The sequence below is a fragment of the Rattus norvegicus genome, chromosome 15, assembly GCF_036323735.1.
Source record: "Rattus norvegicus strain BN/NHsdMcwi chromosome 15, GRCr8, whole genome shotgun sequence".
Classification (NCBI taxonomy): domain Eukaryota; kingdom Metazoa; phylum Chordata; class Mammalia; order Rodentia; family Muridae; genus Rattus; species Rattus norvegicus.
The window spans coordinates 73,696,833-73,718,789 of NC_086033.1; the positions used below are offsets into that span (position 1 = coordinate 73,696,833).

A 21,957-nucleotide genomic window follows, 5' to 3' on the forward strand; every position below is an offset into this window, starting at 1 on the left:
TGGGGTCATCTCAGGAGTGAGGTCTTAGGAGTGCTTTGCCCTGCCTGTGCATTATGGCACCAGACAAGGGTCGTATTGAAAATGTTCTCTCTCCAGGCATGCAAGGGGCAAGACTGGTGGTTGTCTCAGGCTGGCTTCCTCTCTGGGCCCCATAGTACCAGACTGGTGGTCATCCTGGTCTTGATCCTTACCGAACCTGCACATGTGTCTCCATGCCATAGTCCTCTGTCTCAGACTCACTCCAGCTGGAGTCCCAAAGTCCCAGGCTGGGTTCTTCTAGCCTCAAGCATGCTCTCTGCCCTGGGAGCCTTCCAGACCTGTGTGGTGTTGGACTGGTGGTCATCTCTGGCTTTTGTTTTTTCAGATAGTGTTAATATTAATCATCGACATGATCACAGGTCAGAACACTGAGTTTAGACATAACTTCTCTACTCTCTCCCAGATACTGATGCACATATGACACAGTAGCCAAACATGCAAGGCCTCTAGGGGCAACTAATTAACATTACTAAATTTACTTTTTCAATATGTTATGAAAAATTACATGCAAAGATTTACAAACATTATTTATTATAGGTTCATCTTCCCTATAGTTTCTCCAACTAAACTCATTCAACTGTGCTCAAATAGAGAAGTGTTTCAAAATCATAAATAGTGTTTAAAATGTTCACTGCTACAGTCCATTAAAAAAAAAAGACTGACTTACTTCAACAGAACACTTTCTAGTGAAATAAGATTTTAAAGCAGAGTATAGGTTGAATAGTCATTAAAAGACATTGAAGCAAAACCAAATAGGAAGAATTTATGCTTCTGAGTGCTTTGCTGAATTTTTTTTTTTTTTACTCATGTTGAAGCAAGATTGAATCTGTGCTTTTCCAGTTTTGTGTGTCAGGTAAAACATAGCAGGGGGTGAAATGAATTCATCTTTCTGTCTTCAAGTAAACTAAAAGCAATTTTTGTCTTCCCATGTGGTCACTTGAGGTGCTTGTCATGTTCAAGCTAATGATATCAGGCACCCTCAGGTTGTTTAAGTATTCATGAAGTAATTAAATTCTCATTAACATATAAATAAAAGAAAACTGAAAACAAGTTTAGCAGGCACCTAACATCTGTTCTAATGCTTTTAAGTATTAAAATTTGCCACACAGAGAAGGAAAAGTGCATTCTGTTCGGGAAGTACTTTGCATAGATTATTTATAGAAACTGTAATTAAACCGATTTGGCATATTAAAGGAAGTTAACAGCAGAGCATTATTTAGATACTTTGTTGGTCTCTGTCACCTAAATAAGGAATTAAAACAGATATCAAAAAGGTAAAGTTACATTTTGTTTATATTTCAGAAAAAATTGCATAAGTCATTGAAATTGATTTCTATTACAACCCTCTGGAATTCAGTCTGGAAGTTCCTCAGAATAGTGGACATAGTACTACCTGAGAACCCAGATATACCACACTTGGGTATATACCCCAAAGATGCTTCAACATATAACAAGCACACATTCTCTACTATGTTCATAGCAGCCTTATTTATAATAACAAGAAGGTGGAAAAAACCCAGATATCCTTCAAGAAAGGAATGGATTCAGAAAATGTAGTATATGTGCACATGTGTACTCAGCTATCAAAAACAATGACTTTATGAAATTCAAAGGCAAATGTATAGAACTAGAAAATATCACCCTGAGTAAGGGAAACCAGTCATAAAAGAACACACATGGTATGCACTTACTGAGAAGTGGATATTAGACTAAAAGCTAGGAATACTCATGATAAAACTCCCAGATCATAAGAAGCTCAAAAAAAGGAAGAGTAAAGAGTGGATGCTTCAGGCCTACTTAGAAGGGGGACACAAATAATCATGGGAGGTAGAGGGTAGAAGGGATTTAGGAGGAGGAGAGGAGGAAGAGTGGGAAAATGGGGGACAGGATAAGGTATGGGAGGAGACTGGTATGATGCACAGGGGATCAGGAAATTGAGCTGAGGAGGTATGTAGCAATGGGGGATTGGGAACCAGGGGTAGTTCCCAGAACATGAAGGATGCCAGGAAAGCAAGAGGCTTCCAGGACACAAAGGGAATGAGATTAGCTGAAATTTCCAACAAAGGGGATGAAGAACCTGTAGAAACCATATCCTGAGGTTAGGCATGCCCCCTGGTTGAGGGATGGGCCACTTACCCACTTACCCATCTTCAACATTTTAAACCTGAATTGTTCCAGGGACAAAGACTGGAGCAGGCACTGAAGGAAAGGCAATACAGAGACTGCCCCACTTGGGGATACATCCCATATGCAGCCAGCAAACCCAGACACTATTGCTGATGCCAAAAAATGCTTGTTAGCAGGAGTCTGAATTAGTTGTCTTCTGAGAGGCTCTGCATCCCTAATTTCTTTCTCAGCCAGTATAACCTTTGAGTAGAAGAAAGTTGATGATTCCTTTGAGTTAATTTTATACCCAGGCACTTTTCTGAAGTTGTTTATCAGGCTTAGTAGTTCTCTGTTGGAACTTTTGGGGTCACTAAAGTATACTATCATATCATCTTCAAATAGGGATATTTCAACTTCTTCCTTTCCAATTTGTATCCCTTTGACCTCCCTTTGTTTCCTGATTGCTCTGGCTAGGACTTTGAGTACTATATTGAATAAGTAGGGAGAGAGTGGCAGGCCTTGTCTAGTCCCTGACTTCAGTGGTTTTACTTCAAGTTTCTCTTCATTTAGTTTGATGGTGGCTACTGGTTTGCTATTTATTGCTTTTACTATGTTTAGGTACGGGTCTTAAATTCCTGAGGCTTTTAACAAGAAGGGATGTTGAATTTTGTCAAATGCTTTCTCAGTACCTAATGAGATGATCATTTTTTTCTTTGAGTTTGTCTACATAGTAGATTACATTGATGAATTTCTGTATATTGAGTCATCCCTGCATCTCTGGGATGAAGCTTATTTAATCATCATGGGTGATTGTTTTGATTTTTTCTTTATATTCAGTTTGCGAGAATTTTATTAGGTATTTTGCACCAATATACATAAGGGAAAGTGGCCTGAAGTTCTCTTTCTTTCTTTTCTTTTTGGTTCTTTTTTTCGGAGCTGGGGACCGAACCCAGCAAGCGCTCTACCACTTAGCTAAATCCCCAACCCTCTTTCTTTACTGGACCTTTCTGCGTTTTTTTCTGTGTAATTGTGTGTTTATTGAAGGAATTCGGTAGTGTTCGTTCTGTTTCTATTTTGTGGAATAGTTTGGACAGTATAGGTATTAAGTCTTCTATGAAGGTCTGATACAATTCTGCACTGGTTCTGGGCTCTTTTTAGTTGGGAGACTTTTACAAACTGTTTCTATTTCTTTAGGAGTTATGGGGTTGTTTAGATGGTTTATCTGTTCCTGATTTAACAGGTACCTAGTATCTGTCTAGAAAATTGTCCATTTCGAATTTCCTCAGTTTTTTTTTTATTTTTGTTATGTGTTCCTTTTCATTTCTTATTTTGTTAATTTGGATACACACTCTGAGCCCTCTGGTTAGTCTGGTTAAGGGTATATCTATCTTGTTGATTTTCTCAGGAAAACAGCTCCTGGTTTTTTGGATTCCTTGTATAGTTCTTTGTGTTTCTACTTGATTGATTTTAGCCCTGAGTTTGATTATTTCCTGCCATCTATTCCTTTTGTGTGTATTTGCCTCTTTTTGTTTTAGAGCTTTTAGGTGTACTGTCAAGCTACTAGTGTATGCTCTCTCCAGTTTCTTTTTGGAACTACTCAGAGCTATGAGTTTTCCTCTTAGCACTGCTTTCATTGTGTCCCATGCCTTTGTGTATGTTGAGCCTTCATTTTGATTAAATTCTAAAAAGTCTTTAATTTCTTTCTTTATTTCTTCTTTGACCAAATCTTCATTGAGTATAGCATTTTTCAGCTTCCACATGTATGCGGGTTTTCTTTCATTTTTGTTATTGAAGACCATGTCTTAGTTCATAGTGATCTGATAGGATACATGAGATTATTTCAATCTTCTTTTTTATATAACAAAAGATAGGTTAAGAAATGAAACACAAATATATTGAAATCATGGAAGCATGGAGCACAATATCCTAAAGTATATATATGAGTCAAGATGGAAAGCAATCTGAATATAAATAATTCTTGGGAACAGAAAATTCCTTCACACTCTATTCTTATTGAAGCTGGTTACCATCTGAGTGTGAAGAATTTTTGAAAACTTACAGAATTGTTCCTTAAGACTGCTGACAAAGGTACAATGTTCTTTCTTCAAAGATATACTTAATATAATAATGTTAAAAAACAATTGACTATGTTTAAATAAACAGTATTTTTGCTATTCAAATTTACATTAAGTCTTTTCCAAGATAGAAACATTTGAATTGCATTTTTTAGAATCTCACAATATTCTAGGAGTCTTCTTGATAGGTGATAAGAAATCTTATGTCTACTATAGTCACCAAGCATGGACATGTGCTCCCTAATTCTCAACAGGTCTGACTTCTACTTTTCAACTTTATTTGGCTTCATTAAGACCTGAAACTAGAGGGAATTAGAAAGGCTTCAAAAGCAAGACATTTCTGACATTTTACCTCCCTTTGCATTCGGCTACTATAGGTAAGGTCAAAGGAATTAGAAATTCACTTTAGATGATATAAAAAGACAGCTAGCTATTATTCTTGAAACCTCTAATTACTCTGGGTTTCTGCCTTACATTCTTGAAGCATGCTAGGTGGTGAAAAAAAGTTTGAAAAGAAAATTCCTCAGTAGAAAAGGACATCCAGAGACTTTCCACCTGAGGATTCATCCCCTATTCAGCCACTAAACCCAGTCCCTACTGCTGTTGCCAAGTTCATGCTAACAGGAGCCCGATTTGAATGTCTCCTGATAGGCTCTGCCAGAACCTTACTTACACAGATGAGAATGATTGAAGCATCTGACTGAGCACCATCAACCCAATGGAGTAGTTAGGGGAGGGACTGAAGGAGCTGAAGATGTTTGCACCCACATAGTAAGAAGAACAATATCAACCAACCAGACCACCACCACCACCCCAGAACTCCCAGGGACTAAACCACCAACCAAAGAGTACATATTAAGGGACACATGGCTCTAGCTGCATTTGTAGCAGAGGATGGCCTTATCTGGCATCAATGGGAGGGGAGGCCCTTGGTCCTGGGAAGGCTGGATGCCCCAGTGTAGGGGAATGCTAGGGAGGTGAGGCTGGACTGTGTGGGTGGTAAGGAGACACCTTCCTAGAAGCAGGAGAGAAGGTGGGATAGCGAACTCTCAGGCAAAACATGGAAAGGGGATAACATTTGAAGTGTAAATAAAATAACCAATATTTTTTTAAAAAAGGTCTTGATGGATTTCTTTCCTTTCTTGCTCATTCACACTTTAATACATGTCTTCACTTTTAAGGTTATTTGAATCAATGAATTTGTGATGCCTTTTTCTTTTCAACCACATTTGAAATGAAGGAGTTAAACCTGGTTTTCCTATTAATAAAGAAACATGCCAATTCCCTTGTTTTTACATCCCGTATTTCCTATATTTGCATGGGAGACAACAGGGAACATTTTGAATTTTTATTTATATGACATCTGACATTTTGTTCTTCAATAATGTGTTCCCAGTGACGTGGTCACATAACACAGTTAAATTGGCATTTTTCTGAAAGCTACTGGATGTTCATTTTGTGCAATATATATACAGGTTAATTCTTTAAGGTGTTTAAGCATAAAAACTCATGGGACCCAGCCTATTATGCACCTTCAACCTAATAAAAATTTACAAAGATAATAAAACTTAGTTCTTAACATCTTCATCTCTTTTCCTGTCTTCCAAAGAAGTTATGAAATAGTAGTGTTGAGAGGTAATGGATTTCCTTAAAATTTTGCCACAAGGGCTCAAAGATTCTCTTATATTTTGTTACAAAAGAAAATTTTACTCAATTTTTGTGCTGAGAACATGGTATCTTAGAAATTTCGAATTTTGAAAAATTTGTATTTTTGTGTACTTAATATAGGATTAGTAGTACCATTTCATACTTGGAAAATTTGTTTGTTCCTAAGTCTACTTCTCTGACAGATATATTTATATCTCTAAGAACATTTGCTGTATACTAGAATATGAGCTACATTTCCGTGTGCCTGTTAAACACATTATTTGCTAGTCATCAAACAGATGATATGGGTATACATATAGCCAAATCTGATGGTTACAAGCAAGTCATTTAAGAATATCTGCTGTCCAACCAGGGCTTTACTACAACTTCAGAGAATATCCATTCTCTCTACAGAGATTCAATACAAGATGGTAGTATCATGACAGGGTCCAGTAATTGTCTTAAACCTGTAAAATGGTATGGAATCTAGAAACATCACTTTATAAACCAGATGACTTCATTTTTGAGATCAGTCTGTGAAGAGTCCATCCTTTAAAAACAAAAGCAATCACATGAAAACTAAATTGTGCTGTAAAGCCATAACAAAAATTTCAGGACCAAAATTTAAAACTAGGACTGAAACATGTCTTAAAGGGATCATAGATTAACCTACTACTAAATTGTGCATACTTTTATCTCCATCAAAATGTATATGTTTATATCGAAAGTTCATATAAGTACTATTATAATGGTTTTAAATGCTTGTTCTATTTTTTTTATAAAATTACATTTGGAATAAAAGAAACCCAACTATTTGTACCATTATTTTTTTGGGAGAGGGGATGGAGAGTCTTGACTAGCAGAAGCACATAGCTATAGTAGGGCATCTGTTTTTAGACTACAATTAAAATACAAAGGATGTATCCATTGAAGTGTGTTCCACAACACTACACTGGTTATAGGTTCCTATAGTTGTCTCTATTTCCAATTTTCTGAAGAACCACCAGATTGATTTTCAAAGTGGTTGTACCAGTTTGCAATACCACCAGTTATGGAGGAGTGCTCTTTTCCCACATCCTTGCCAGCATGTGCTGTTGCTTTGACTTTTTTTTACCTTAGCCATTATGATTGAAGAATGTTTCAATCCCACTTAGAAACTCAAGCGAAATAATTATGGGAGGCATAGAGAGGGAGGGACCTATATGGGAGAGGGAAGGGAGAGAGGGGAAAAAGGAGACAGGATCAGGTATGGGAGGAGACAGGTGCTAGAAGACTGGAGAGTCAGCAGAATGAATGGAAATATGCAGCTGCCTTGGGTGGAGAGTGGAAGGAACCTCTAGAAAGTCACAGGGACCTGTAATGGGGTAGGCTCCCGGGACTCAGTGTGAGAAGGAGAGAGGAGAGGGAGAGATAAAAGGGGGCAGTTCATATATGGGAGGAGATGGGGAAGAAGTACAAAGGGTCAGGAATTTGAAAGTAGGTGTGCAGCAGTAGGGGAGGGGGGACTGGGGGTAGCCACTAAAAAGTTCCAGATGCCAGGGATCCAAGAGGTGCCCAGGACACAACAGGGAGGATTTTAGCCAAAATACCCAACAAAAGGGAGATAGAAACAACATCCAGTAGATAGGCATGGGCCTTCGTTGAGGGATGGAGTCACCCACTCACTTTAAAGATGTTAATCCAGAATTCCTCTTGTCAAAAAGAAATGCCAGGACAAAGAGCAGAGCAGACACTGCCGCACCTAGGGATCCATCCTATCTGCTGACACCAAACCCAGACATTATTGTTGATGCCAGGAAGTGCTTACTGACAGAAGTCTGATTTGGATGTCTCCTGAGAGCACTGCCAGAGCCAGACCAATTCAGATGCTAATGTACATAGACTAAGAAAAAGAACAACAATATCAAACAACTAGACTCCGCCAAAGCTCCCAGGGAAGGAATGAGACCACCAACCAAAGAGTACACAAGGGGTTACTCATGGCTCCAGCTAGCTATGTATCAGAAGATTGCCTTATCTGACATCCCTGGGAGGAGAGCCCTTTGTTTCTGTGGAGGCTTGATGACCCAGGGTAGGGGAATGCTAAGGTGCTGAGACAGTGGGTGGGCGGGTTGAGGAGCACCCTCTGAGGGGATAGAGGGCTTGTGGCCGGAAACGGGGAAGAAGAATACCATTTGAAATGTAAGTAAATAAAAAAAAATCAGAAATCTACCCATGAGATAGCAATCTCAGGATCTTTTAGCTTGCGTAGTGTGCCGTATCATCATAACTCAGAGTAAGAGATTTTATTCAGATCCTGTTCTGTCATTCACGGATAAAGTTCATACAGCTGGCTTTACAAGCTGCTAATTATGATGGAGAGAATCCATCTCCAAAAGTCTTCAGGTTTCCAAATATCTTGCCTAGCAATAGAGCACATCAGTGTAGATTCATCTAATACATCCAATTCTAAACGTTTATTTTTTTCTGCATAAATAGAACAATATACTTTTATATTTAAATATCTGTATCATAGTTATATAAAAATAGCCAAAAGCCTTTACTGCGTCTGCTTCTTACTTGTCATCAGCTAAATAATTCTCCATATTTGGTATGTCATGTCTGGATTTTCCAAGTAGGTGAAACTATGTGGTTCTACCATAATAAAAGCACAGGATAGTATGGGTAAACGATATACATGTTACTAAAGAAAAGAAAACATAAATTTATAATAATAGCCAATTGAATTCATTTTAACATTAACTTTCCTGTTCAGTTTTGTAATTTCAATATTAAATTTTACTATCACTTCTCACATTTGATCCAAAATTCAAGGACTATGCAACCAATATTCTATAATATAAAATAAAGTTAATACAGAACTAAGAAAAGAAAGCATCACAAAAGAAGGAATAACTTGAACAAAGTTTTAAAGAATGTTTATTCCAAAGAAAAACATAAAATTGAATGGATAAATGTAACCAAATTGTTACAGGTACAATCTTTTGCACTTATGCTATACTTTTAGAAATGATATATTTTTATTAATTCTTAGAGAATTGGCTATAACACATGATGATGATATTCAGCTCTGACTTCTCTTCCCAGTGTCTTAGACTATGTTGAATTCCATCCACTTCATTCTCTCTTTTAGCAAACGTTTTAGTCTTCTGACTGTTATAATTTTCTGATCCTTATTCCTTGGTGCTACCTGAGCCTTAATTATAGAAATTGATGTAAAAGTATAGATTATGGCGTGAACACTATTTTCAGTTGACCTCTACCCTCTACATCTTTATTCCTTGTGATTTTCTGCAGTGAAATACATCTCTTTAAAAAATTAACTTCTTTGTTGTGGCATTAAAGGATTTATTGTTAAGCTCTCAGTAGTTAGAGGTGATATAGATTTAGGAAACTAGCAATAGTAAGTTCTCCTTTAGGCCCTATGGCCCCAACAGCTGCAGGCACCTAATTAAATGTGTGGTGTTGTGCATGAACTGTTTTCTGTTGACTGAGCAGGCCTTAGCTCAAATTAGATGACTGTTGACCCAGAAGATATATGTGCCACTGATACATCTTTCAGAATATGTTGTCATGTTGTTCCTTTCTGGGATTTATTGGTATTACAGTTAAATATGAGTGATAATTACTTTTCTCCTTTGGCAGTTTTGATGGCTCCTTCTGAAATTATTGGCGTTAGTTTTTTGCCTCCATAAAGGCATCTTCAATGCAATGATTTATTCCACTTTGCTTTTTTTCAGTCTTTCAAATGACAAATGATCTTCAATTGATCCAATAATTTTCAGACAGTTGAATCAAATCCTAAGCCAATTTTGTACTTTCCTACATTCAGGATTTTTTTTAATTATCTTATTTAATCTTATTTCTTATTTCTCTCCACCCATTTTAAGACTCGCATTGGCTTCCAATGTTCCTTCATCAATACACAGGAGTAGCATCCATGACCTTAAGGTACCTCTTAAAAGAATTTTAAGTTATGTGTATAAGTTCCTGTTTCCTTTTTATATTTTATTAATATTTATTTATCGGTGTGTGTTCATATGCTACACTGCGAAATCAGGGTATGTCATGAAGACTTGATTAAATCCTTCCACCATGTGAATTCCACAGATTAATTTAGGTAGTCAGTCTTCCCAGAAACCCTCCTTGTCACACACAATGTTTCTTCTTAGTAACTTTCCTGCTAAGTATTTTCACCCTGAACTCTGGCTATTGGTGTCTATTTATCCATATTGTATTTTAAAATGAATCCACTTCTATCCTCAATTTTCCCCAATTCCATACTCCTGAATAAAAATCTGATTCTTCACCAATTTAACTATAACATAGCTCTTATTTATTGTCTTTGAAATGGGAAATTTTATGATTTTTAAAATTCTTTAGAAAAAACTGAAACCCCAGGATGAAATAATGTATTATTTATTGACATTTAACAGTTGAAAATTTAACCTATTGTCTTTGCCATTTTTAACAAATTCTGTTGTCTGATATAGTATGTAGCCAACTCCTAAATCATTATATTATCCACCCTTACTCATTATTTATGGATAAGAAAAAATACTACCATATCCTCAAGAATGTTTCATGATTTATATCAAGTCAACATTAATCACACATTTTAAAAAAGTAGTTCATTCATTTCATGAGTACTTCATTAAATCCTTAATCTTCTACATATCATTCAGTGTGTGTGTGTGTGTGTGTGTATGTGTTTTCTTGATTATAAAATTCTTGTATAAAATATTACACTTAAACAATGGAAATTGAAAAAATAGTACAGATTATTTGTGTATTTATGCCCTAAATTTCATTTCTAGTACCATAAAGGAATGCAGTCAAAAACAAACAAATAAACAAAGAAACAGCTGAATTCTCTCCCACTGAGGACTGAAAATCTCAAATCTGATTTTCTAAAGAAAGTGGCCTCTCAAAAGGCTCTATGGGAAAACTTCATTTTCCCCTTCTAGCTTCTGGTGAATTCAAGCATTCCATTCTTACATCTGTTTCACCCCAGTCCCTGCCTTTGCTTATGTGGTGTTCTCTTGTCTCTTTTCTTTGTTTAATATTAGAAATTTTATAGAATGATTCATTCATTTTGATTATAATAATGATGGTAGTTCATTCTGTTATTCTTGTACATACACTTAGCATTGATTCTTTTCGTCTTGTGTAGTATTTGTCCTTGTTTCTCTTCCTCTTTGCTCTACATCCCTACATGTTTCCTAACAGAGGGTTCTTAAAACAAAACAAAACAAAACAAAATCACTACCATGACCAACAACAGCAGCCACAACAACAACACTGTCCACAGTCATTACAGAAATATACATCAAACAGATTGGAGACTTCTTGTTATTCCAGCATAGCAAAGATAATCATTAACAACAACTAATGAGCAAGAAACACTGGAGCAAGTGTGAGGGAGAGAACACTCATTAACTTTTGTGAGATTGCAAACTGGTGCAACCTCTATGGAAACCGTTGTGAAGAACTCTTTAAAATTAACAGACAGAAGACAGGGATCCCTATAGTTCAATTAGGGAAAGGTTAGACAAAGTTGAGAATGAGGTTGACCCCATAGGAAGACCAGCAGTCTCAACAAACCTAGACTTTTGAGATCTCCCAGACACTGAACCACCAACCAGGCAGCACAGACTAGCTGGTTCGAGTGTCCGACATATGTACAGCAGAGGACAGTCTGGTCTGGCCTCAGTGAAAGAAGATATGTCTTAGCCTTGAGAGACTTGAAGCCCCCAGATAATGAGGAGTCCTGGTGTGGAGGGGATGGTTGGGAGGTATCCTCTTGGAAACAGGGGACGAGGAATGGGATAAGGAACTGTCTGAGGGAAGAACAGGAGGGGGGAAATATCTGGACTGTAAAAATAAGATTAAAGATAATAAAAGAGAAAAAACTAAAAGTAACTTTATCATATATTCTAGCTATTCCACTTCTTGAAATATGTTCAAAAATCTCAATTATTTTCCGCCGATATTTGCTGGCTATGATCATTAATATTCTATTCATAATTGCTAGGAAATAAAAATAATTTAATGTTATTCAATTAATGAATCGACAATGGAAAATGGCATACTTGTAATCTTTGGAATACTATTTGGTTATGAAGAAAAATGAAAATGTGAATTTTGAGAGTAAATGGATAAAAACTACTCAGGACTAAGGACATCTCCTAGCTCCTAGCTCCAAATTTACAGATATGAGTACCTATCCTTTAGTGACTGTGAGATATAATAAAGGAAAAAATGAATTTTGCTAGAGTATTGGGCTGGTAGAACAATAGAGCAGTTCATAGGAGGATACAGATGATCTGATCATTGAATGAGGAAAAAGGTGGCAGGCACTAATAAGGAAGTTATAGGTACTTATAAAAAGGAGTGAAATGGGGTAAAATACCAGTAAAGAAGACTGAAAAATAAAAAAGAATACAAAAAAGAAGCAAAAAGTATAACACATGTAAGTCTGTATATATATATATATGTATATATATATATACACACACATATACATGTACATGTACATAAATAGTTTAAATAAAAATTTGACATCTAGTCTGACAGTGTTCGCTCTAAGTGTCAAAGACAGTCTAAGAAAAGCCCCAAACCAGAAATGTGATGCCCTCTTCTGAGTTTTCTTTTTTTAATGGTTGTCCAAGACACTCCCAAATATACAGATTATTGCTATTACCTTTCATTTTCTTCCAGAGGGAGAAGTTATCTCCCCATTGCCAAATACACCATGTCCTACAGACACAGGGCCTTGAGGACCCTGAGTGAGAATTGGCATGAATGTTTTTCCCCCCTGAAAACCAGGTTTCATAGTACCAGGATTCTAAAAGAAGTTTAACAACGGATATCCTATTCATTTATGATACCTATGGAACACATAAACTATCAGTATGGCATGATAACCCTTAGGGTAAGCAGTCGCATGCATATCTTGGGGGATAACAATCATCTGTCTGATAGGGTATAAAACCTGTGCGATAAGGTTTTATATGGTTGAAGAAGAGAATAGTTGTGCCTATCACTGTAAAGGACTCAGGACTAGAGACACCCTGGGTCTTGGAGAAGAACCTATGATGGTCAGTTATAAAAGCAGCACAATTTTAAGTACACTATAAATAGTTGTGCTTATTTCCATAGATAAGTACTTACCCACTATCAAGGAAATCTCCTTTTGCAATATAAAGAGACTCAAACAAAAAGCTCAACTAACAAAATGAATGGTTGTGAAGCCCAGTTCCAACTGATACAACTACAGGGCAATGTATAAACCTAAGGCTCAGAACATTGTGGAAGAAGGGGTGCAATGATTTGAATCCCCAAGGAACCAGGATATTTGCTCTTATATTGTTTCTTCTACTAATATAAGAAGCTATAATGTAAAGTTTCATCAGCATGGCTCTTTAAACATGAATTGAGCAAGTACATCAATAGCAAACATGTCAAAGTGGAAGCAGAAAGACAATGAGGGCTCAAACTTTTACAAAGGAGGAGAGGCAACTAAGGAATACTGAGAGAAAAGAAATACTCTTCCACTTAGAGAAGCATATCAGCTGGAAATCCAATGCCAAATGGTTAGCAATGAAAATATATTAACAAATAGTGTCATATGAATTAGATTGTATATAGAAATACATGTATAAAGATATAAAAACATATCCATGTAACAAAAATACTTTTTAAAAAGCATTTAAAAGAGAAAATATAGCATATGGGAGAATTTGGAGCCTCTTCCATAACTACTTTTCCTTCTCTTTCCTCATTCCAACTCCTTCATTATCTTATTTTTATTGACTTTATTACGTGTATATCTGTATATGTGTATACATAGATTCCTAAACATAACATATTCAGTCTACATAATGTTAATTATTTATATGTTTTCATGGCTGATGGTTTGGCATTGAGTCCTGGAGGCTCTAAGTATTCCTGTACTTGGATGATGTCCATCTGTCTAAAGAGTTGCCAAATTTTCAGGTAGTGTTTCACTGCATGTGACATTTTATATCTCCACTTTGTAATGCATCTTCTTTTTCTACATAACTGTTTATACGTTTTATAGCAGTTGAGGTTGGTAGAGCTGTCAGAACCCTCAGTGGTACAGTGCTGCTTTGATGAGTGATCTTACATGGACTGTGCTCATATGAGCAAACTATCCTCTGAATCTTTCCTGATCACCACTGACGTTGTTTCGAGCTGGTCTTAGACCCCAAGCAACAGAATTGTCTTCCTTTAAGGGGTGTTATTCCTATAGATAAAGTACATTTAGGGTGATTTCTTCCAGTTTCTAATTTTTTGTATTCCTCAAATTTCTTCATTTCCTTTCTGTCTAAGTCTGACACCTTCCTTGATCATTACTCAAACTTGTATCTTCTCCAAAAACCAAGTATTTGTTTCTGTTTTGTCAAGAGAACAAAAATAACATAATATATTTGTTCTTCTTTTAAACAGCACAGAGAATAAACAAATGAAATGTGTCTAATTTTATCTAGAAATATAAGCTAGAGAATAAACTAATGTCAAGGATACTAAAATAGAGTTATTTTATTAAAAACCTCATGCATAAAGAATTAATTAACTCAAGAATATTAATTCAAATGTTCAATAAAAGTTTCCTATGGCATCATATCTGTTAATGAGTAAACTATTATGCCATGAATTATTTTTTCTTATTTAATAAATAGGTTCTAGAAATATATCAAATCATCTTTATTCCTTAACATACCTCAATGTACTCATTGAGTCCTGGTCTAGCCCCTTTACTCTATTTGGAACCTTGTAAACTAGGTAAAATAATATGAAAGAGGTTAATGAACTCTATTAATATAATAAACTATGTTCTTATCTTTAAAGTGTCAGTCCAATCTATTTTGTTTTGATTATAGAAATTCTTGCATTATATATTCACACATTCAATTAGTCTATAGTTAACTCAGGAATTTATAGCTGAAACTGCTTTCTGCTTCTAGTAATACTCTTAACTTTTCTGGCAGGTTCCTTTTTTACTCAAAGATAGGTGCTATATAGTAAAAAGTTTCTAGGGAGATACAGCATATGTTTACTAACCCCAGATAGTGAATCCATGACAAAACAAAGGAGAAATGCCAATAAAGTATTGCTTGTTGAACTGTGAATTGTTTTGGTGTTATTTACAAGACTATGACTGAGGGGTTACTTACAGAAGCTGACTCAAAGACATACATTTTCAAAGCCCACCATAACATGGGTGACAGCTAATAGAGCCTGGAACCTGGAGGACACTGAATGGAGAATGTTCTTACCAGGTGCTTTGGTTTGTCTAAACCTCTGTGGTAGTAGTGATGTGGAGGGTTGAGGCTAGTGAATCTGGTCAGTTTCAGGAACTTCCTGAAGATATTTGAGTTGTTTACCTTCCTGCTTGAGAAGCCTTCCTACAGGAAAGAAATGTTTCAATTTTTGAGGAAATAGTTACACAATGTGATTCATATTTTGCAATTTATATACTTTACACTCCTTGAACTCTGTTTGATTTTAAATAAGGACAGCCCAATTTCCCCTTTTTATTTTGACATCAATTTGATAAGCTCAAGGAAAATTTATGTGGTCAAATATCTTAGCTTCAAGACAATGAGTTGATCTATGGTTCTTTTTCCTAGTTCAGTGATCTCAAGCAGAGGCAATTTTGCCCCCTGAGAATACTTTGAAATATTTAAGATATTTTGATTGTCACAACTTGAAAGATGTTACAGCCCTAAACTGCTGAACACCATTCAATGCACAGGATTCTGCAAACACAAAGATTTATCCAGAACAAAGTCTCAGTAGTCTTTATTTTGAAAAACTCATTTTGTATAGCACCAGCTCTGCTGCAATATATCATCAATACATTTTATATTATAGTTTTACATTAATGCAATGAATAAAACACAATTATGATTTGTTTATTCATTAATTTATTTATGAATGCATGCTTGTATATCCCTGTGTTACAAAGCTTTTCTATTTCATGCAGCTAAAATGTTGATGTATTGGAGTAATTACAATGTACTAGTTTTTGCAGGAGTCTTTCCGGAGATGCAGGATCTTAATTTGCAATACAAATTAGCAGGCATTTACTGTACATCTATTATAAGTAAGCATTTGTGGAGGTTTCAAATATGTCTAGATGAAAGTTTCTTTTATTCCAGGGGCTCAACTAGTTGCTACAACTAAGGTGAAGAAAAATTTATAGGAGAGGCTTGAAAAAAGAACATGTGTGGAAAAGGCAAAGGAAGACCTTATTCAAGAAACAGTAGTTAACACATTTTGAGATATAGTATAAAAGTCTTCAGAACTAGGAAACACTTGATAGACTCAGGTTTTTATAATCTTCTGTAAATAGGATTTAATTTTGATCATTGAAAATTATTTTGCTGATGCTAGAGGCCATGTGGAGGTCTGTGGTCCATACTGTAGCCAAAATCCATGTGGAAGTCCACGATTCATGCTCCCATTGACTCTAAAGGTCAAAAAGCATAGTTTTTAGTGGTATCAGTGACTGCAGACTGAAAAGTTGAGAATGAGAGACATAATAGGCCTCTGTGACAACATTCCATACCTCTTAACCTGCCCCCCCCCGTATAAATAATCTAGACAGTAAGGTGTTGTAGAGGATTCTTAAAAATTATGATAAGGATACTGAAGTGTATCTATTCATAGTTGATAGGTTCTGGCAATGCAGGGGTAGAGAATAACTTAGTTTTATGGAAAGGCTGGTCACTGGAAGTTTGGATGTTTGACCATTCTCCAGTGAGGATGGGGCAACACAAATTGAACTTGATATTTTTCATCTCCTCCTCCTCCTCCTCCTGCTCCTCTTCCTCCTCCTCCTCCTCCTCCTTCTCCTCCTCCTCCTGCTCCTCCTCCTCCTCCTCTTGCTCCTCTTCCTCCTCCTCCTCTTCCTCCTCCTCCTGCTCCTCCTCCTCCTCCTCTTCCTCCTCCTCTTCCTCCTCTTCCTCCTCCTCCTCTTCCTCCTCCTCCTCTTCCTCCTCCTCCTCCTCTTCCTCCTCCTCCTCTTTCTCTTCTTCTTTTTCATCATTGTCGTCATCTTTGTCATCTTTGTTGTAGTCTTTTTTGTCATCTTCTTGGCCTCCTCCTCCACTTCTTCTTCTTCTCCTTCTTTTGCTTTGAGAGAGGTCACAAGGCAGGTGGAGGGATAGCCTTGGGAGTAAATGTGATCATGGTATATTATATGACTTTTCCAAATCAATAACAGTATTATGTAGATAAAAGAAAAGAAACATTTTAATAAGATTCGCATGGAAATGCACATTATAGATTTTAGAGCTTAGGAGATGTTAAAGTACTTGCTGTACAAACATGATATCCTGGGCTTGATCCCAAGTACTCACATAAAAATAAAGTTAGGATTTTGGTGCATATCTCTAGCAGTAATAGGCAGACACAGGTGATCTCACATAGTTACTGATTATCCAACCCTAAACCTGGCTTAAAGATAAAACTTTATATTTAGTCACAGACTATTTCTCAAAGAAAATATGTTAGAGAGATGATAGAGCACTGCTATCACCTTATCAACCTGTGGTCTCCACACAGGCACAGGCTCCAACTGTGTATGAACCTGGCTAGGGATGGAATAGGTGAGACTTTAAAGATTTCTTTTAATTTGTCGTCAGAATATTAGATACTGTTTTAAATAGCTTCCACTGAACTCAGACACAGAGTAGCCAAAGGCCCCATGGTGCTGGCATGAAGTGCTTTCTTGAGATTTTATGCCATTTTGATAGGACTACTCATCTTCCACATTCAATTGGATGCCTTTATGAATGGCAAAAAAAATAGTTCCATAAAAACATACATAGAAAATTTAAACAAACATGGCCATCAGTTTGTTTGTTTGTATGAATTTACTTCACATTTTTATTTGGACATGGAAATAAATGTTTGTTTCCTTCAGTCATACATCAATGAGAATATTCTATTTTATCTGTACTTTATAATTCTATAGAACCTCAGAAACAATATGTCGAATGGTTTTTGTTGTATGTATGCACTTTTATGAATACTGCTAAGCCTATTTGCTTTATGTAAACAATGTTTTCATATAGCAAGGTGGAAAGCAAAATTCTCCCCTTTTTTTCAGTAATAGAGAATAGAATTATATCACTAACTTACTCAGAATTTACAATACCTCTAAACATCAATGACTTCCAACACAGAAATTTTTCACGTCAATTTTGTTTTAATGTTCACCATAAAAATGAATTTTAATCATTACAAAATGTTCAAAGTATGTTGTTAATTTTGTATAACATGTTTTTTCACAAAGTAGTGTCTGTGACTAAGTTTGAAATCTGAAAATTTAAGTATCATTATTCATAATATTACAACCTGACCTATTGTTAACCTCTTATTTTCAAAAATATTTGCAAACCTACTTAGGAATATTGTGAGATTTAAATGCAATGCAAAAGCAATCACATGACATTGTTGCACAAAAATACTACGTAAATTTTACATTGATTTAAATTGTGTTAATCAACAATGTGTGGTCATAATAAAAGGTACTTAATCTTTAATGTATATGACATTCATTTGTATTTTTTATAAAGATATCTGTTATTTATGAATTTCAGTTTCTGGAGCACTCAGGACATTCTTTTGTGAAAAACCATGACTTGTGACACCCAAGAAAATTGACATACACCTTGCAGAATGGTTTCATTTTCAATGAACTCACTCATGCTTGTGATAATCAACGTGGCAATTGGATGACTTTAGCATAATGTTGTCCTTCACTACAGAATACGTATACAGAATATAGATGCCTCAATAACTCATGCCTTTTCTCTGTACATACAATATGAAAAAATACTTAGAAATTATTTTATGCTAGAAAATGAATAGTTTGTACCAACAATATTTCTTCAAAGCATAATCCACAGTCTTAGAAAAAAATGCGAACATGTAGAAAGAGGCTAAGTTTCTATGGTACAAAAATACTTTTAATAAATACTTTGCAAATGTAAAAGTGAGGTAGCAAATATGGTAATAATAATACTCAGTAGTTTAAAAGCATTAACTTTGTGTCAAATGATAATGGAAGCCTAGTGACTAGAATACTCAATTAAGTAGCTTCATGAAAATTATTCACCAGTTTAGCACTAGAGTAAAACAAAACAAAACAACCAAAAAAAAAAAAAAACCAAACCAATTTAATAAAATTGACCATCACAAAGTAAATAAAAAGGAAGTTTCAAACTTTCACCATTATTGGTTCTCCATTAGAATCAGTTCTGCAGCAGCTGCCTCATTACCTTCCCATCCATCCTCTTCCCCAAATCCACATCCTCCACTGGATCTCTTACCAGAGAAGACCAAGCTTCCCTTACCAAGAACCAAACTCAGTACAAGATACAGTAAGACTAGGATACAGTAAGATACAAACCCTTAAATGGAGGTTGGTCAAAGCAACCCAGTATGAAGAAAATGGTCCCAAGAAATGGCAAAAGGTCAGAGACACTCCCACTCCCATTTTCAGGAGTACCCCAAAAAATACCCCAACCATCAACCATAAAATATATGCGGACATCCTAGCACAAACCCGGCAGGTTCCTTAACTGGTGCTTTAGTTTCAGTGAAGCCCAGGATCTGTTTGTTGGATTCCACCTGTGTTCTACTAGTATCAATCCCTCTGGCTGTCATTGAACCTTTCTAATTTTTTTTTCTTTTTTTCGGAGCTGGGGACCCAACCCAGGGCCTTGTGCTTGCTAGGCAAGCGCTCTACCACTGAGCTAAATCCCCAACCCTAATTTTTCTATTACAATCTTACTTGTACTGCTTATTAATGATTTATTTGGAATATTTGTATATTTCTGGTTCAATTTGTTGGGTAATTGGTGTATAGGAGTTTGTACACATATGACCTAAACAAGAAGGACACCCATGAACATGTCAAATGACAGAGAAATGCCATTGAAGACTTATTACTACACAAAGAGCTGCAGGCAACTGAGTAATGGTGGGAGGGAGGCAGGGAGGGAGTGGGGGGAGAGAGATAGATAGATAGATAGATAGATAGATAGAGAGAGAGAGAGAGAGAGAGAGAGGGGGGGGTTCTTCCTCAGGGAAGAGCACACCAATTGCTAGTACAGTGTCAAAAAAGACAGAAAACATACATACAAGTAACACTATATGCACTCAAAACACTATATTTGAAGGAGAGCAAAGAGGTGTTTGGAGGTTTAAAAAGTGAAGGGAGAAACATTCTTATAATTAATTATAATCTCAAAAATTTCCCCCCCAAAAAAACAAAAGTTTTCCAATATTTTGAGAAAAATTTAAGTATCACATAAATCTGGATTTCAGTGGTAATAATGGTAATATATGTTATTTTCTTTAATTCACTATATGCTGTTACTCATTTGTAGGCTTTTATAAAGTTATGACAATCTTGCTTTTTTAATCAAAGAGGCACGTCTTTATTACTGGAAAGCATTGCATTGTTTCTTCATTCAAATTTCAAATGTTAGCCTCTGATATTTATTATTGATATCCATGTAGTGTTGGGGTTGTGATTAGTTATTGCTTTCAACATTCCTGACATACACAATTTAAATATTTATTTGAATCCTACATTTATATATAATGTGGGTACTCATAGATGTAAACATCTTTTTAGAATGTCTTTGTTTTTCTCAGGGTATAGTTTTACATTTTTGAATTCCAGGATTTTTGCTTGTTTTTTTTTTTCACCTGACATTTATTTTTTTTCTATAGCATTCTGAACATTTATCAGGTCATTTTTCTGTATACATGTTTTTATGTAATTTTTGTGTTTTCTGTTGAAGTTGATTTCTATGCTTATTCTATTGTAATATTAAAAACAAAAGAAAGTATTTTCATGTTTTGAATTTGATAAATTTTTTTGACGGTCAAAAATATTTTTGTTTTGGAAAATAGTCTTACATTTTTATATGGTTATAGAAGGGTTGTTTCCAGCACTCCATGTTAGATTATTCTGTTATATTAAGTGTATTAAACATATATTATAACAGTACTGTGTTTTGTTTGGTGATAATTTTTCCTAATTATTTATTTATTTTCTGATTTATTTGTTGGACTGTTGATAAAAGTGAGATATTTTATAATTGTTACTTTGGTTGTATTAAAATAAAATCTCATTATGTAAATTCAGAGTAACCTTGAACACTGTGCTGAAATCACAGGGGTATGGCGCCATGAGCATCTGGAAATGAGATTCTGTTACATTTATTACTGTGTTGGTTCTGCTTCTGCCTTTATACATGATAATGTTTGTTTTAGAAATTGGATGCTTTGACATTTGTTGTGTATGAATTTATTATTTATAATTCTAGGCTCTTATGTATTTTTCTTTTATCAGTACACAGTGACTTCTTTGCCTCTATGACAGATTTTTTTTTCATTTGTCTTGAAATCTGTATTGTACATGAGAACAGTAACACCATGAATATTTTGATTATGTTTACTTAGAATATCGGCTTTTCTATGGGGTTCCTCTAAGTTTGTTTAAATCTCTGTAGATGAGATGAGTTAATAGAAGTTTGTAAAAATTTGTGTTTAATTTTATAAATCTGATCATCCATTTTGCATCTTTTAAGAAGATAACTAAAATTATATTTAGTGTCATCTTGAAAGTTATCTTATTGCTTCAAAACATTATGTGATTTTTATCTTTGCTTGTGTTGATGAGTGTTTTGGTTTCTTCCTTACTCATTTTAGACTTTTACTTCATGAATAATAAACAATTATTTTCTAATTCTCACACTAATTGTAGATATAACCTAGACCATCTCCCTATTCTGATTGTAGGAGATTTCACAAAGTGCCATCTACTTTTAGTTGTAACTGGTTCCCTTACATGACACTCACTTTGATGGGACCTATTTCATCTCCTATTATGAGTGATAGCTTTGCTGGATTGACACTCATTTCCTTCAGGACTTTAAACATTATTCTCATTCTGTGAACTCCCAGACACTGGAATTTCTGTTCTGAACTATGCTGATTATCTGATGAGTCAAATGACTTGGGACTTCTGTATTGCCCC

The 21,957-nt window shown here is 35.5% G+C and overlaps 1 non-coding gene across 1 annotated transcript; it reads right to left on the reverse strand.

Annotated features, from left to right (window-relative positions):
• Nucleotides 1–366: 366 nt before the first annotated feature.
• LOC120097254 (small nucleolar RNA SNORA17) lies at nt 367–496 on the reverse strand. Its single transcript, XR_005494483.1, has one exon. It is a non-coding gene; the product is annotated as a small nucleolar RNA SNORA17 (small nucleolar RNA).
• Nucleotides 497–21,957: the final 21,461 nt, after the last annotated feature.